The following is a 5,550-nucleotide window of genomic DNA, read 5'->3' on the forward strand; positions in this document are numbered from 1 at the left end:
TAGTTAACTATTGCACCCCATTTTCTTTCTGTCGTTAAGATTTTAAAGAAATCCAAGGAAAAAAAGCGCGGATTAATGTGAGTAATTCTCCTGAAACCACGTTTTGACTTTCAAAATGGTTTTGACAAGCCTTACGTCTTCAAAGGAAACTTATTTCCTGTCATCAATTTTGGAAGAGCGCCTAAGGCCATTTTTCGCAAATTTGTATCCTTTAATTTTGTTTAATTATTTTTTACTGAAGGTCAAATTGGTCTTGTTATGCGGGTAAGAAGACTCACATAAAGTTCTGGACAAAATTCTGTTTTGTTTTCATGTTTGACGTTCAGTGGCGTACACAAGGTAGGGGTCCAGGGAGTCCGGACCCCTCCCATAGCTTTTGCATTTTTTCCCGATTGATTTCGATTCTATGTATTTAGAACGTGGAATCATTTCAAACAAAGGATATATATATATATATATATATATATATATATATATATATATATATATATATATATATATATATATATATATATATATATATATATATATATATATATATATATATATATATATATATATATATATATATATATATATATATATATATATATATATATATATCATTTAATAATGCTAATTATTTTTTAAAAAGTGTATTTTTTACTGTTTTACGTTCTCGGATAATCCAGTCAATAAATATATTTGACGGTGTATTGGAATATGATATAGAAATGGGAATTTCGACCCCGGGACCCTCCCCTTGCAAAATTCCTGTGTGTCACTATCGACATTGCATACTTTTCAATGTAAAAGAAGGCATCAGACAAGCGTTAAATTTTCATGTGGCTACATCTGCGTCAAAATAAGCAAATTAAATAAGTAAAATTTTGCAGAATTGCCGAGGGAAGCGATGAGTTTCATACGCAAAACAAGTACGATTCCCCCCACCGGGGGAGGAACAAAATATGCTTTAGATGTAGGAATATTCCCACAAGGTTGAAAATATGGCAAAACAACAGGAATTATGGGGTTTTTATCCAAACCTCGACACTCCCCCCCCCCCCTTCACAAGCTTCTGCTCTGATAAACTCTAGACTTCTATTCAAGTCGTTCTTTTCTCTCTCTCTCTCTGATTTTTTTTTATGTGGGTAGAAAAAATCATATCTAAAATTTTCGCAGCTCTCAGTTTGTAAAAGATGTCCTCCCTGTCAAGTTTCAAATTTATCGACGGTTTCTGCTCTCAAATAAAAGACGCAACAAACGAATCGAATCTAATTATATTGCTCAATTTTTTATCTTCTTCAGTTGGTTTGTAAGCAAAGGAAAATAAAAATAAAATAAAATAAGTAAGAGGAAGGGGGGTGAAACTCCTAAAAAACCTTCTGAAAAGAGGGAAAAATTAAAATTAAAGAAAAGGAATGAAAAAGGAAAGAAAGAAAATCCCTTTCGTCTGCAGCGCGAATGAAATGTTAGTCTCGGTCATTAGCAAAGGATTCTGTTTTCATTGAGGCGGTCATTTCGACCCCCCGTCTCCATGGCAACGCTCTCGGGAGGATGATGATGCCGAAGAGGGGGGATCACTGGATTGGTCGGAGTCCGTATTAATGAATGGACAAGTAAAGGGACAACTGTCCTAGTTTTTTCCCGCGCCAAGACATTCCAAATATTGTTATTGACAAGACGTGTTCTATTGACCGGGATTATCGACCGGACAGATACATGTCAGATAAGCGCTACCCGGTTAATGAGGACGGACTATTAGCTGTTGAGGGGAGTTTTAAAGGAATTGTCTCCTTCTTGGTGGACGGAGAGGCGTCGGTAGACGTGCTGGAAAAGTTAAGCGACTTCGAGAGTTTAGAGCATTTTCTGATAAATGGGTTTGAAAGCGTCGTATTGCGTTTAGCTTTGGAAATTAAACCTGGAAAATGAGACACTGGCCATAATCCGGAACGAGTAATTCTTATGACCTGATTGGTACTGATTGCAGAATTGTTTTGAAGTTTTTTTTTTCAAGCATTCGATATTGCTTATTGCTTTCTCTTTCGATGTTCCTATCCTTTTTCACAATAATGAGATAGCAACCTCGTAAAAATATGGTCTAAAAATTAAAAATAAGTTTGTTAAAAAAATAAACAGAGCAAAACATTAATAAATAATTTAATTCTTTTTAAATATAAAAAATACATTTTTACTGGCGGTACCCTTACGGCTTTGCTCGTTGTCGAAAATTAAAAGGTCATTTGGTTCGCCTGTATATTTACAAATAATGGATGATTAATTTTCGCCAATTTACTCTCTCATGTTACGGTTCCACGTTACGACAATTTGATAATTTACTCGTCCACGTTATGATAATTTGCTCGGTAAAATGTTTTTAAAATTGAAGTAGAAAAAGAACAAAATCTAATTTTCGAAAAATCGCTTCGAGGTGCACACTTTCATGCTAAAAACTAATTTTGTACCGAATTTTATGAAAATCAGCCGAACAGTTTCGGTGCTATTTGCGTCACAGAGAGATATCGCGACAGAGATCCGGACAGATATCCTGACAGAGATCCGGACAGATTTCCCTACAGAGATCCAGATATCCGGACAAATTTTGAGCTTTATTATTAGCAAAGAAAAAGATTTTCTTACAGACGATAAATCTTTCGCATCTCGGTGTTGATTCTTTTGAAATGAAACTCTATGCGAGAGCTTTGAAATTCTTAGCAGCAACCTTTTTATATGACGGAAGTGACGCATTGCTTTTTAATTGTTGCCAAAAGCAATGAAATACAATAGTAATTATAAAGTTAAAATACTTCCGCTTCTTAGTTGCTGCCAGAAACAATGCAAAATGATAGTAACTATAAAGTTAGTTTTGTTGTTAAATTTAGCAAATTCATTTTAAGGTGGAACCTAAGTAAGCATATTTTTGTGAATTTCGGGCATTTTAAATTTTTGAAAATATTGCAGGTTTTTGAAGATTTCGTTGATTTAAGTCGTCATCAGTTTAAAAGCGTAATCCACATTGCTTAAATTCAGTTTTAATTTAGTTTGCTAACATTTATTAACATAATTAATTTGCAATCGCTATAATTTTTCATTGTTTTTGGTTAATTAAACATCGGATTCCGAGTATTGTTTAGTTTTCTCGTTGTTTATTATTATTATCTTCATTAAAATGAACAATTTTGTTGTGAATATGCCTGATTCAGGCGCATAGAAAACAAGAGCTGGGCTTGTGTGAAAACCTGTGGGTGAAGTGACAGTCCATAATGTAAAAAAAAAAAAGAAAAGAAATAATTAAAATTTTTATCCGTCTTGTGCCTTTACGACACACAATTTTTCTTTTTTTTTTCTTTTTGGAGCATTCAATATTGCTCATTGCTCTCCCTTTTGATGCTCCGATCCTTTTCACAGCAATAAAATCTTAAAAATGTACCGTAAAAATATAGTCTTAAAGTTAAAAATAATTTTGTTAAAAACATAACAAATCAAAAATAAATAAATATTCAAATTTTGAAATTTTTAAATTAATTAATTTATTTATTGCAAACGATAGATCTTTTCGCCTCACGATGTTGATTCTTTTTAAATATTAATTACAATTGCGCACATTTCTTACTGCGCAGATAATTTATTTTTTGATGTATAATAAAAAATGTATAATAAAAAAAAAAGCTCAAAACATGGTTTTTTTTAATTTAAAAAATAACAAATTTTCATTAAATGTTAGTTATGCTATAAGCATGAATTTTTTTTACAGAAATACGTTTTCCCTTGGTATTAATATGGTGGGTATCCAGAAATTTTTTTTTAATTTAATTTTTTATTTTACTAGTAAGGTACTATTTTAACTGTCTTTGATCCAAAGTAGCGGCAACTGTATTAGGCAATTCCATTTAATGTTACGGCGTCCGCATAGAAATAATGTACTATATCGTCGCTTCCGAACAACTGTAAAATATCCTGCTGTTGCTTTGAGGCGACGACATAGTGTTTTCCTTTAGAAATTACAGTGTTGTACTCTGATGCTCCGAGTCTGAGCCATAGTGTTTTGTGTAACTGTTATAGTTGATTATACAGTATTAAAAAAAACGTAATTTAAATATTTTTCCACTGTTTATTTTAAAATTAGATCACATTTTTATTTAATCCGAAAAAAAATTATCTTGGATTATAGAGATTCCAGTGCATTTTGACTAAAAATAAAAACGAATTGTAACCCAAATTGTTTCAAGTTGACAAGTTTTTTAAGTTCCATATTTACGTTTAATTTTAAACAAAATATTTTATTTATAAGTATCCTACATAGTTATATGATCGAAATATCACATATAATGTTTTAATTCCTTCAATTTTTCTCTCTCAAGAAGTAATCAACCATAAGATTACAGCCACAGTTGAATAATAATTATTCAAAACTAACATGGTTTTCAAATCTTATTTTAGAATAATATTTCATCACTTGACTTGTGTTGCCAATAAAAATATTTGATTCGTTACCTTGCAATAAATTTCAAGTTGAATCCAGAAAAATTACCAGAGACCAAATTTTAGCCTAAAAATTCAACATCGGCAAGTTAAATAAATACTCCGCTCCAGTAATATTTTGAACTTTTCCATAGCATACAGGCCTTTAAAACGTCGACCTAATACTATTTTTTCAAACGTATTCTCACTTTCACAATGGAGTTTTTGATACATGTAAAACAACTGTAAAGCAGTAGGAAAATAACAGAAAGCAGTGTTGACAACATTATGTTGTTGCTCGAGGCTCTTAAGAGGGTAAAAGTGATTATATGGTGTGAATACGAAAGCGAAAGTTCACTCTTCAACCACTATCTCAAAAGGGTAGTGAACTTTCCCCTTGGTGTTTCTTAACCCACAAAAAAAGACTAAGAAAGTGAGGCCAAAGCGCACCCCTTTTTTCCGAATTCGCTTTCTTCCGACAACTACAAAAGATGATCAGGTTTTTACCCTCCATTTACATGTCGGACTTGATAGGCTTTTTTTGTGTGCTGTTCTGCAGTTTCGAAGAGGAAAAAAGTAATAAAAAAATTGTGGGGGAATTTTATGGCGATTTTTGAGCTGGGTTACAATTTTTTTTTGTACACCGTTGCTCCTTGTGGTGAATTGCTTTTTTTTCTTTTTAATTTTTTTATTCGAAGGCGATGAACCACGAAGAAAATAATCACTTGTGCGTTGACCTTGAACATGATAATAATTTAAAAATTTTAGAAGATATAACAAAAAGGTGCAGCTAAAAAAAATAAGTTTTCAATGCTATGTTATACTATCTGGGTAACAACTCAGGGTTGTTGGACTTGGAGATGTTACAGCCAATAGTTGCGCTCTAAAAGAAAGCATTCGTACTTTGACCCTAAGATCGAATAAATTTGAAAAAGTTTTACAAGCTATTATAGAGATGGTTGCTCGAAACAAGGACTTAGGGGGTTTTTTTGAGCAATCAACGATTACTTATTGTTTTCACTTGACAGTTTTGAATTCCTATGATTTTATTTCCCTCCGCCTCCCCCTGCAGCACCACCGTCGGCCGGTCGCCTCATGATGCTGCTCCTC

Source organism: Uloborus diversus, chromosome 8 (assembly GCF_026930045.1).
Source record: "Uloborus diversus isolate 005 chromosome 8, Udiv.v.3.1, whole genome shotgun sequence".
NCBI lineage: Eukaryota > Metazoa > Arthropoda > Arachnida > Araneae > Uloboridae > Uloborus > Uloborus diversus.